Source organism: Plutella xylostella, chromosome 13, assembly GCF_932276165.1.
Source record: "Plutella xylostella chromosome 13, ilPluXylo3.1, whole genome shotgun sequence".
Taxonomy (NCBI): domain Eukaryota; kingdom Metazoa; phylum Arthropoda; class Insecta; order Lepidoptera; family Plutellidae; genus Plutella; species Plutella xylostella.
The window spans coordinates 9,708,259-9,720,108 of record NC_063993.1 but is presented as its reverse complement, the minus strand read 5'-3'; the positions used below and the strand labels follow the sequence as shown (position 1 = coordinate 9,720,108).

At 36.6% G+C, this 11,850-nt stretch overlaps 1 protein-coding gene across 1 annotated transcript in view; it reads left to right on the top strand.

The window, feature by feature from the left end:
• The first annotated feature begins 7,072 nt into the window (after positions 1–7,072).
• LOC105385262 (ras-related and estrogen-regulated growth inhibitor) overlaps positions 7,073–11,850 on the top strand; it is a 35,147-nt gene continuing 30,369 nt past the window's right edge. The window contains exon 1 of the mRNA XM_048625049.1: positions 7,073–7,277. The gene's annotated coding sequence lies outside the window, so the exon portion shown is untranslated. The remainder of the gene's footprint in view (positions 7,278–11,850) is intronic.

The following is an 11,850-nucleotide window of genomic DNA, read 5'->3' as shown; positions in this document are numbered from 1 at the left end:
GTGTCAATGGCAACTGTCACATACGACAATAAAAAATCGAAGTTACTCTGTGGTTGAATGTGTTCCTCAGAATAAAAGCATCGTCACTCCGTATATTAGAAATTGTAAATAAAGCATGTCAGTCATTTCGAACACAAGTTCTTCTCTAACGAGAACATAGAAATGGATGCTGATAGAAATCAATCATAATATTGTTAGTTCATAGTGTAGCGACACCTGTCTTCTTTACAAGGAAAAACAGCACCAGCAGAGAGCAAGACACATTATCAACTTTTACTCCATTAAATAACAGTATCTTCGTAGAGATGGCAGCACACATCAAGCCTCCCTAGAATTTAATAACTGATGCACTACGAACTAGGGCATGCAATACCGCAATACCGGTATTCGTAATACCGGGATCCCGTACAAAATTCCCGCTTTTTTCAATACCGGTATTGAAAGTTAATACCGGTATTGAAGTAATACCGGAATCGGACTTTTTTAGGCTATAAATAAAGCGATTAAGGTTTAGTTAGCCTTGTGTGTGTATATACTGTGAAAGCGTACTTGTTCCCAACCGTTTAATGCAGTTTTCGGCTGCTAGAAATCTACTGTTGACCATGCGTAAACCGGCACCGGATGTAAAAAAATAGTTTATTCTAAAAGGAGAACGGCAGTGGGCGTACCGCCTTTTTTTGGAGCGTTTCAGAACCATGTTTTCACCATTTATTAATACAGTGTAGATAAGGTATTTTCAGTAATTACAATATTTTTAGAAGTCGGGGGAAAAGAAAAAATGATAAATGAAGAATATTTAAATCTAAGGATAATGGAACGTAAAAACAAACATATAGAGAATGGAACGTAACAACAGTGGTGCCAGCCCTCGGAATATTACCAGCAAATCCGAGCAAAAAAGTAATCAAATAGAAATATTGATACAATCTTAAATACAAAAGATATTTTATTTATCAATAAATTACATGTTCTGGTACTATTTGTGCCAAAACTAGTACATTTGGTTTATAAAATATCATTATATTTAAGTCTTGAAGACTTTTATCCATAGTAAACCATTTTCTTTTTCTCTTTATTCGATTCACTATAATCGATATTTTTTGAATATTTAAATCTAATAACACTGAATCTTGCTTGTCAATCTTGTCATAGTAGTTGTTATTTCATTTTCCATTACCTAACCTAATTATTTAATATTTTGAATACCGCTGAAACTGCTGAAGATATAGAACAAATGTGACAAAGGAGAGAACCAGACCCGGTTCCAGTTCCACCTCCCCGGCAGGCTCCCGTCCCACTTCTTCATCAGGAACCTGCAGAAGCAGCAGATCAAGAACACGCAAAATCCTGACAATATTTTCTATGAACCATAGGATGATAAATACCTAAGTCAAATATGAGAAGAGCAACTGCGTTCTGCAGTTCGAATCCCGGCGCTGACATGTACCAATGTGTTCTTTGAATTTAATTAAAATGTATACCATCACACTTACAGTGAAGGAAACCTGCATACCTATCTAGATTTAGCACATCTAGAGAGCCAGGTGCAGGTACTTACACCCCAACAGAGAATAGAATAGAGTAGGTAATAGGAACATAAAATTCCTAAAGTTGATTCCAGGCAAATTATGTTATGTAAATAAAACAATGATCTTTTAAACAGTATATTTTATTTCATTACATTACTCGCCAAATGCATACCCATATAGTATGTAGAACCTTTACATATAGCATTTCGAAATGGCATAGCAGATCCCTGTTGCGGAATGGCAATTTAAAACTTCAGAAGTTGGATAAGTATAACATTATTCCATGATGAAAGTAGTAGCCTGATCTAGTCGATAATATTAATAAAATCATTATATTTATTATGTTTTTTGCACGTCCCGTATTTATTTAAACGTAAACATATAACTTGATATACCTAACATATTATTATCAAATTATTATTCACGTTGTTCGTCTTGTGTTGTTCAAGTGTTGACATGGTGTTGACGTTTAGTTGTTGACATGACACATTTTTTTATCATTTCAGTTATTCTGCTCTGGTTTGTCAATTTTTATCATTATACTGAGATCCAACCTAGTCATTTATGACGTAAATCACAGAGTACTTGGCATAAACATTACTTCACTTGACGTTCCATTCTCCCTGTATTAATGTTTACGTTCCATTACGACTACTTTTTAAACATTATTTTTCTTCATTTTTCTCATTTCGCCCAGCTTCTAAAAATGTAGTAATTTATTTATTTGTGTACCTATACAGTGACTCTCTAAACATGGTACTTTCATTACGGAACCCGTCATTTTCATAGGGGTACCAAACGACCTTAGAACTCTGCCATTGTCCTTTAAACTCTAAAACTGATTTCTCGTAAAAATCTACAACAAAATACAGAATATGATTGCATTTTCTTGTTTTATTTTGATGTATACGACCTTTAAACACAGTATATGCCATTTATTACAAGGAAGTCTAATACCGGTATTAATACCGGGATCCCGGTATTGAGTTGTAATACCGGAACTCAATACCGGTATTGAAAATTGTTCCGGTATTGCATGCCCTACTACGAACACTACGATAAGTAGGTGAGTACTCGGTCCAGTAAATAGTTTTTTTAAATTTCGATGAACAAAATATAGGTAGGTACCTATTTAGCATGATTCCCTGCTCTCTTTCGGCTTGCTGCACTTACAATTTTTTAACATCCTGCCGTAGCCGGTAGTGGGCGGATGAGGAAGGCCGCGGCAAAATATTGTGCGGTGCGGCGATCCTTGAGCTTGGATGATGATGATGATGATGAACAGTGTGACAAGGTGTATGACGTATACTTACCAAATAGTCCTAAGTAGGTATTTGTATAAGTACTTACTAACTTTATAATATATTGGAATATTTTAAGTAAGTACCGACTTACCAACCTAACTGTAATTATGTATCTGGCCACATAGGCCTTAATAAGGGCATTAGCAAAGCAGACAAAGCACAGAAGATTTTTATCTCCTGATCACAAATTTAGCGTTGATTGTAACTTTTACCTTGTAGGTAGTTAGGTACTACTAACATACTTAGGTACCTATCTTTAGACAATTGCCACGGAGCGATGGAAATGCCTCTCCCTAAATTGACAGGAAAATTATGCAAACGTTGTTTGTGAAGTCAGTAAAATATTCTCATTTCATCGAGTCTACAATCTGTTTATCGAAGTTGCTGTTCACTTGTCCCTTCGGATTAAGTACGTAGTTACCACCCACCTACCTATCTGCGTCAAAAACCAAAATGTATGCGTAGGTTTGGGGGAAAATTTGTAAGTAGGTACCTAAGGTAATGTGCGTATAGTGCGTAATGTATGCTTATGTTTGGGGAAATCTGTTTAACCTCCTGAGCATTGCCAATACAGGATTTTGAAAAATGGTTCTTAAGCCCAAAGACGGTGACGTAGGGGGTCATTCTGAAGTTCTTCAGAACGTGCTTGCGCCAAGTAAGTATACTTAGTTGTTGAATAATCCCTTTACATTAATACAATCCTCTTTATTATAAAAGGTAGACTAAAGATGAATCTGGTTAAAACCCGGTTTAGACTGGTGATTTTTATGAAAGCTTCAGACTATAACCGGTTCTAACCAAGTAAGTACCTACACTCACGGGCAATGAAAAAGTTCCAGTGAGAATAAAAGCACCAAATTATTCCTAAACAGAAAAATCAAGCATAATACAACTTCTGCAACATCATTTATCAGAGAATCAGGATATTAACAACTAAAAACGTTTAAGTATATTTTGTTGTTGAACTATTTCATTGCCCGTCTTTAGTCAAAGTTTTAAAATAAGAGGGTTTTTTGTGGAATTTGTCTAACTATATATGGTACCTATGCCTATATATGGTACCTATGCCTATGTAGGTACCTATAGGTATCCCAGCCAGTTGGTGCCATTAATTCATTATGCACTAGCTTGAAGGTTGTCCTGAGGTGTATGCACCTTGGTAACACCTACTAGGTACATGAAGTAACTAGATCCATAGGTGTTAGGTAAATCCAAGTACCTTAGTAAGTAGCTACCTACATAGTTAGTAAAATCAGATAGATGGGTAGTAGTCTCATATAGGTACTTGCCATCCGTTATCATCGATGATTTTAATTTTGATTTTAGCTTTAAAACATATGCAGTTGCAGTGGGCCGGCCACACAGCTTTATTGAATAATAATTTGCGAATATAATACTTATTTCGCGAACAACGTGTCCTTTTGACCACTCGATAACTAACTGTTCGAACGGTCCGTATATCGCCTTTACCCACACGTGGTGCCGTGTGGAGATAATGCAAAGCCCTTCCACAATGGAGGAGGCTTATTTTGACAGAGGACGGTTCCTGCTCGTGATTGATGAGGCTGCGGCACCCATCTACCACCTACCTACAGATGGGTCCAAATGTTTACCGACTCCCTTTCCCTGTATATTAGATAGGTACCTGACCGGTTCTCAGTCTTAGCGCGTATCATCATCGCTATATAGTTTGACGTTATATCAATAAGTAGAATCATAGAATAACGAGTACTAGTATTATTACTACTCAGTACAACTGTACTTGTTATTCTATGGTAGAATGTATTGGGTCCAAAATAGTAGCCCTCATAAAAAATACTAAATACTTAGCTGAGATATGATGCAGTGCAGGGCATACAAATGAGGACGCCTGAATTACCTGCATAAAAGTATCTTTCAAGTGTAGCAGTAACAAAAAAATAGTAATGTTGTCCTGTCTATTTTTTTATTGAAGCTTTCAGTAATAAATAGGGCGCAGGGTTTATTGTTGAAATTAGAGTTGCCGGCACGCACATCGAACAGGCAAACATTTTATAAATAGGTAATATGTAATATCTACTAATGATAGTGATGTAGTCACATGGTGGCTTTCCCACGACGCTGTACTAATATTATGTTCCTATAACGGCTGATATAGATAACGATAACATCATAATGATTTTGTTAGGTAGCCCCTAACAAAATCAGTTGCGATGACCTACATAGCTACACAATACACACGTATTCATTGTAGGTAGTAAAAACAACCACCAATATAAAAAAAATACTGCTTTTGCACACCTATTCAATTTTTATGTGTGGGTGTTCCTCATATTACTACTTATAGCAGAGCATAAAATTTACGGATTCACATATTATTCTCACTAAACGACATATTGTGGCCTGGCTTATTGTAAGTAGGATGTGATTGTGACTTGTTTTGAATATACGGTAGAATAATACTGGGAGCAACTTAATAATATGAGCAAATTTTTATTATTGGGAGTACCTTCTGGTGTTTCATACATTTACTTAAGTACCTATTAAATATATTGGTTGAGTAATTTTAATTTTACATTCTGTATAAATATCATAATTATGTACGTACTTACAAGCTTAGCATACAAGAAGTATAGATAGGTACAATACAGTCCTTACAATTAGGGTAAGTAATTGTTGTTTTCTTGGTAATACCCACTGTCTACCTCTACCGAGGCACAACAATACAGTGTCGGGTTGTATCAGTAAGTAAACAACAGATTTGTTTTCAGCATTATTCATGTAAGAACATTGGATCGTTATAGTCCGGTAGGTGCCTGCCTATTAGGAAGGTAGATGATTGATCATTTTTTATCCTAACTAATCCTAACTTAATATTATAAATGCGAAAGTAACTGTGTCTGTCTGTCTGTCTGTTACTTTTTCACGCCAAAACTACTGAACGGATTTGAATGAAATTTGGTATACATACTGTCTAAATCCTGGGAAAGAACATAGGCTAATTTTTATCCCGGAATTCCCACGGGAAAACTTTTTAAGGCGAAGCGAAGCGCGCGGGAACAGCTTGTTTTTAATAATAGGTGTCCTCGAAAAGATAATTATAGGTAAGTAATATGAAGGCGTTCATACTCGTACCATTAAATTTATACAGCCTTTAAACATAATACTTACTATAATATTTATAATGTTAATATTATGTATTAGGTTTGAACTTTGCTCCCTTAGCGCATCCTGCTTCTCCGGTCAGTAGGATCAAATAAATATGACGAAATTGTTGTAAATAATCTTGTTTTCATACACAGTAAGTACAACTTATATCATTGTAATATAATAATAATGACCCTGAGTAAGGAACATATAATACCTTTCAATATAGTCTTCAGAATGTCTTGAAGTACCTACATATCTTAAAATAGAGACTCAAGGGTTAATAACCATGCACTGAGCCTGAAATACACGACTTATCTTTATCTTACACTAACAACTGTAGTAAAAACTTCAAAGATACATTACGTTAGGTACCTATCTGCTTATAGATCATTATACTATACAATCCTGAAGTATGAAGATTGGAGATCGTTTATCCATTTAGGATTAATTTATAGCATAAGTATAACGCATTCAAGATTGGGATACGGCTATCCAAACTGGTGGTATCACTGTGTTTGGTAAGGCGTGTGAGCTATTATGGGCAGTTTACTCGGGAACAAGGCTGGCTGAGTTGAAAATCAGAGGACAGATTGTTACAGATAGGTGTAGCGGTCCTGAGAGGTCGTTGTTCAGCAGTATATTTATTAATGATGATGATGTTATGATATGCGTCTTTATGATTTTTTTCCAGTCCTTTAGAACTTAGTACCTAAGTATACCAATTAAAAACAGATGCTCTACCTCCTGTTAGTTTTTTGAGATACCTATAAGTACCTATAGGCTTACATACGTAGAGTGAGTAGTACCTGCTGGCTACAGGGGACAACTCTTGCTTTCCGAAATACGAATTTGCACTTCACGTCAATATTATTGCATGATAGCTTTCCGAAACTTTTCTTTTGTCAGAATATCCACCCAGTACGTAAGTACAGGAGGTTTACTCTAACTTGACAAAAAACTAACGAACGATAGATCTCATTCAGTCGGTACGTTTAATACAACATACAACGAGATAGAGTAGTGATACAACTTTGTTTTATGTAAGCTAAAGTGACCTCCGATGCTAGCAGCGTAGTACGGTGAAACAGAGTTTATTTCAGTGCGGCCCGCGCTCCTATCCAGACGCGTTTAACAGCGCATTAAAAACCAATTTATTGTACACAAAAACTTCGTGGAAGTTAATAAAAGCGGTGTTAGTCAATTTATTGGCAAAATGTGTGTGTTTTAGTACAGTAAAAAAGTTTTTGAATGAACAACTAACTATTTTGTGTAAATAATAGCGGAAACTGCTGGTTGGGAAATGTAAACAAACTGTGTAAGTACCTAAGCAAGAGACGTTTCGTTAAGTAATATTTGAAAACACTTTGTAATTAAATCTCCTTTTATGTACATAGATTCAATTTATTAAATAAGCTATGTACTTTACTTACCTTCATTGTTAAATCATTATTTTTATTCGATGCAAATTTGATCACACAGTCACACTGTTTATGAAAGATCATAAATATCAAAGTTTAAAAAAAATATATCTGAAATATAATTTTAAAGGATGTTGTTACCGGTATGTTACCTTCCAATTTTCAGCTAACTAGGACATTTTATCCGACACATAGACTTGCCAGCACTTCCTCTAGACACTGTGAAACAGGCATATCAAGCATAATTACTGTAAATTTCATACCTGAAAATGCAAAGCTAAGCAGAACTCAGTATGGAATGCGGTACTGTCATTGGCTGAATTACCTTGAAGATAGGATTTAAGTTATGTTGCTCACAGAAACTGGGCCTGAATTTTTTAGTTCCTAAATAATTAACTAGGTACTTATTATAATTAATTTAAGAGGATGTACAAAGGTTCCACTCGAGAGAGCCACGTACCTACCTACAGGTGCTTCGCCCCCCTCTCTGAATAGAATAGAATAAAATAGAATACTTATTATAATTTTAATGCCAAATGTTTAGGGAACAAATCTTTTAATCGGTAAATTAATTAGTTTTCCAATTAGCCCCGCCTCTCGCTTCAAAACAAAACGCGTGTTATTTAATTGTGGGATCAACTAGGATCACAGGAAGTATTTGCCGATTCGATTTAATTTTGATTGGCAATCGGGAAACTCGCTTAATTGTTTTTGGAAATGAAGCCTTGTTGTTTACAAGTATTTGATTGGCATAACGGATATTATAAATCTATTTATTTATTTATTTATTTATTTACATTGGAGTACCAACAACATGCACATAAAATCATCTTATTAACATTCACAAATATACTTAAGTCTATACATGCATATTAATTATAGGTACCCACATCATTCATTAAATAAAATCTTAATTAATATCTAACAATTACGATACATAATTCCAAAAACAATATAAATATAATGGTAATTCTTACATGCAATGCAAAACAAAATTAATTTAATTAAAATAAATTAAATACATTATTGGGAAAAAAAATTATATAAATCGGCGACTTGAGTCTCTAGCCTCTCCCCGAGTGAAGTATCAAAGGCTGTACCTTACCTAAACAGGAATATTATGTACTAGCTGTTCCCGTGAGCTTCGCTTCGCATTAAAAAGTTTTCCCGTGGGAATTCCGGGATAAAAAGTAGCCTTTTTTATTCAATTCAATTCAAATCATTTAATTCAGACTCAAAGTCCATAAGTTAACACAATTAATATTCACAATCAAATTTAAACACAATAAAATACATATACATAAATTTCTAAAAATAAGGGTCTAGACCATACGTATAAAAAATTTCATTCAAATCCGTTCAGTAGTTTTGGCGTGAAAGAGTAACAGACATACAGACAGACAGACAGAAAGACAGACAGACACAGTTACTTTCGCATTTATAATATTAGTTAGCATACTAAAACTATGATCTGACAGACCAGGGTGACAAATGCTAGTCAACTGTAGTGCTTGTCACCAACAGTACCAACACGCTAAGATGGAGAAGCTCTCGAACACGGTAGAGAGTGTTTCAGTTTGAAAAGGCACAACAGAGCATTCCTTGCTGAATCTAATGAATAATATCTCTAAATTTGTTTAAAAGACTTACCTACGTTATTACCTCCACAAGCTTGTAGGTATTTAAATAAATCTTACTCCAAGTGTCAATTACAAGAAAAGAAAAGGAATTGCGATCAGAGACCGTGACGCCCCCCGCCCCCGCGCCCCCCCGGTACGAATTTAAAAAGAAATTCATTTGTCTAGCTCAGACAGACAGACGGGAGTCAGGACGTGACTTATTTATAATACTTAGGTACCCGACCGTAAAAACGAGGTAAGTAATACAGTATTGTGTTGAATCGTAAATCCATTTTTGTAGTGCTGCTGATACACTAAGATATGTGTAAAACAAGAAGATAGAGAACAAAGTACCTAATTGAGTATTAAGTATTTCAGGTACTTCGTAATTCTTTTCCACTACCCACTGTCTTTTGAAATTCAATCGCCGTCATAAACAAATATCCGCTGTAGCCGGGAACCCGGGACCTTCAACACTCTAGTCGTTAACCACTACGCCATGCCGTGTCGAAGTCTGAAATAGATAAACACGATACACGTATTGCATCGTTTACCTTGGATATTACTTACTGACCGATGTCAGGCGTAATATTAAATGGCGTTGATAGAGTTACAACGTATTTTATTATACTTTTGATTCATAAGGTATTTTTATTAATTTACTTGTGGTTAACAAATAAATTTAAAAGTTGCAGATTTATTTAGTTTAAAGTTTAAATAAATATGAATGTTGGCAGATATCATATTATTATGATTTTAATAACAGAGGATATTTTATTGTACTGCGAAAAAAAATGTTTGAAAGTAACTTATAATATTATGCGGGACATCTCTCTCACGGCTATACGGTAATATGTGATATGGGTTAGTACAACTGTTATATGTATATCTACACAGGTACATCGATAAATAAATTTTAAAAAAACACGCACTCACGCCTTGTACTAATGTACTCCCTTGCGGGGTAGGGTAGGCGCATTGCTGCACTGAGCCGATGGTCCCGGCCTCCCGGGTTCGATTCCCGGCTGGGGCAGATATTTGTTTAAACACGGATATTTGTTCTCGGGTCTTGGATGTGCCCGTAAAATGGCAATAGGCCCGCCCCCTATTACATTGGGACTAACATAACATAACACTCTAGCGAAAAGTGGGTGCAGCAATGCACCTCTGCCTACCCCATAAATAGATATATAATTTTAATTCATTATATTAACACCCTAGACCCGATCTGTCACAAATATCTGCCCCGGCTGGAGATCGAACCCATCACCTTCGGCATAGGAGTCAGGGTCACCTAACCAGTAACCACTACACCATTCCGTCGGTGTATGTACTCAAATCTACCGGGGAGCGATTTTAAAATACTCCCATTGCATCAAGGGCGTACCCAGGTAGGAGCAGGGGGGGCAGCTGCCCCCCCCTAGAAGATAAAATAAACGTAAATTTTCCTGCCAAGTGGGAATTAAAAACGTGTTACTTACTGTGCGCAATATGAAGTGTTGGAAACAAAGTATCTTTTCTTTTTAGTCAGATATTTTGATTATAGATAAAAGAATATTAATATTCTTTTATCTATAATGTTTCAATATAACCCGACCGACCATAATCTCGGAACAGGTATGAGCTGCCCCCCCCCCCTAGCTGAAATCCTGGGTACGCCCTTGCATTGCATACAATTGAATTGATACAATATACCTGAGTGCTCTACAAAGACGTGAGTACCCATAACTATTATTTTTATCCCTGAATAGCCGAGAGGGAAACTTTAAAGGCAGAGTCTTTTTTCTTATCAAAGAAAACCCCTAGTTTTGTACGGGTCGACAACTCAACAGTTTATGCGCATTTACACACCAGCCGGGGGAGTCACTCTAGATACATGGAAAAACGAATCTCGTTCGTTCGTTTTTCGTTAGTGTAAAGTAACCCTCCGGATGCCGTAGACATCGCCGTTGACTTCCGGTATTTTTGAAAGCTCACATAGTTTACATGGCTATACGCTTCGCCGCCGCGCCGACGACGGCCCGCTAGTGTGAAATTGCGGAAAGTTCCAAACATCGTGAGCAAACCTGCACATCTGGGTTTTATATGTGTAGTTAGCTAGTTAGTTAGTGCATTGTGTACTTATTCAAAAACGGCGATACAGCACCTGAGTCTCGCGACCTATCACATGAGTACTAATGTACAGCAAAAAGCTGGGTGACTCTAGTCACTATCACTAGAAGTCACCTCTGACTATTCCTTCGTGGATTATAGTCGTGAGCATGTATGTTCCAAAGTAGAAACAAAGAGAGCAGCCACACGTGCCCTTCTCAATATCGACCTTCTGCCTGTCATCACTGTTATATTACGAGAGAAATTCCTAGATAATTCACAAAATATATTTTTCTCGTAAGAACCGCGTGACGGGAAGTCGATTGCCTAATGCCAAAAATCAGATTGTAGATCTTTGCAACTCCACAATCTTTCAGTAGCAATAGGTAGCTATATATAAGCAGGGAAAATCCATGCTGTCTGATTTCTAAATAATATCCCGTGCGCATTTCGTTGCAAAAAACGCAAAGTGGCAAAACGTGTCTTGTTGCAACGACTTATCATGCGATTTGTGCGCGTCTTCCGCCCTGCGACGTAGTCCTCGCCACAAGAATAAAATCCCAATTATACTCCCTTTCAGCTCCAACAATGCCGTGTGTAGTCGCCAGGGCGGTCCTTACCGCGGGGCGGGCGGCGGCAGCGGCATGAGCAGCACCTAGCCCAAGTCCTAACAAATCCCAAGCTCGGTTACATATACCTACTGAACGAGGCGTTAAATTAAGTCCCTAAGTGCCAATTTCACCATTGTCGGTTATCTAAC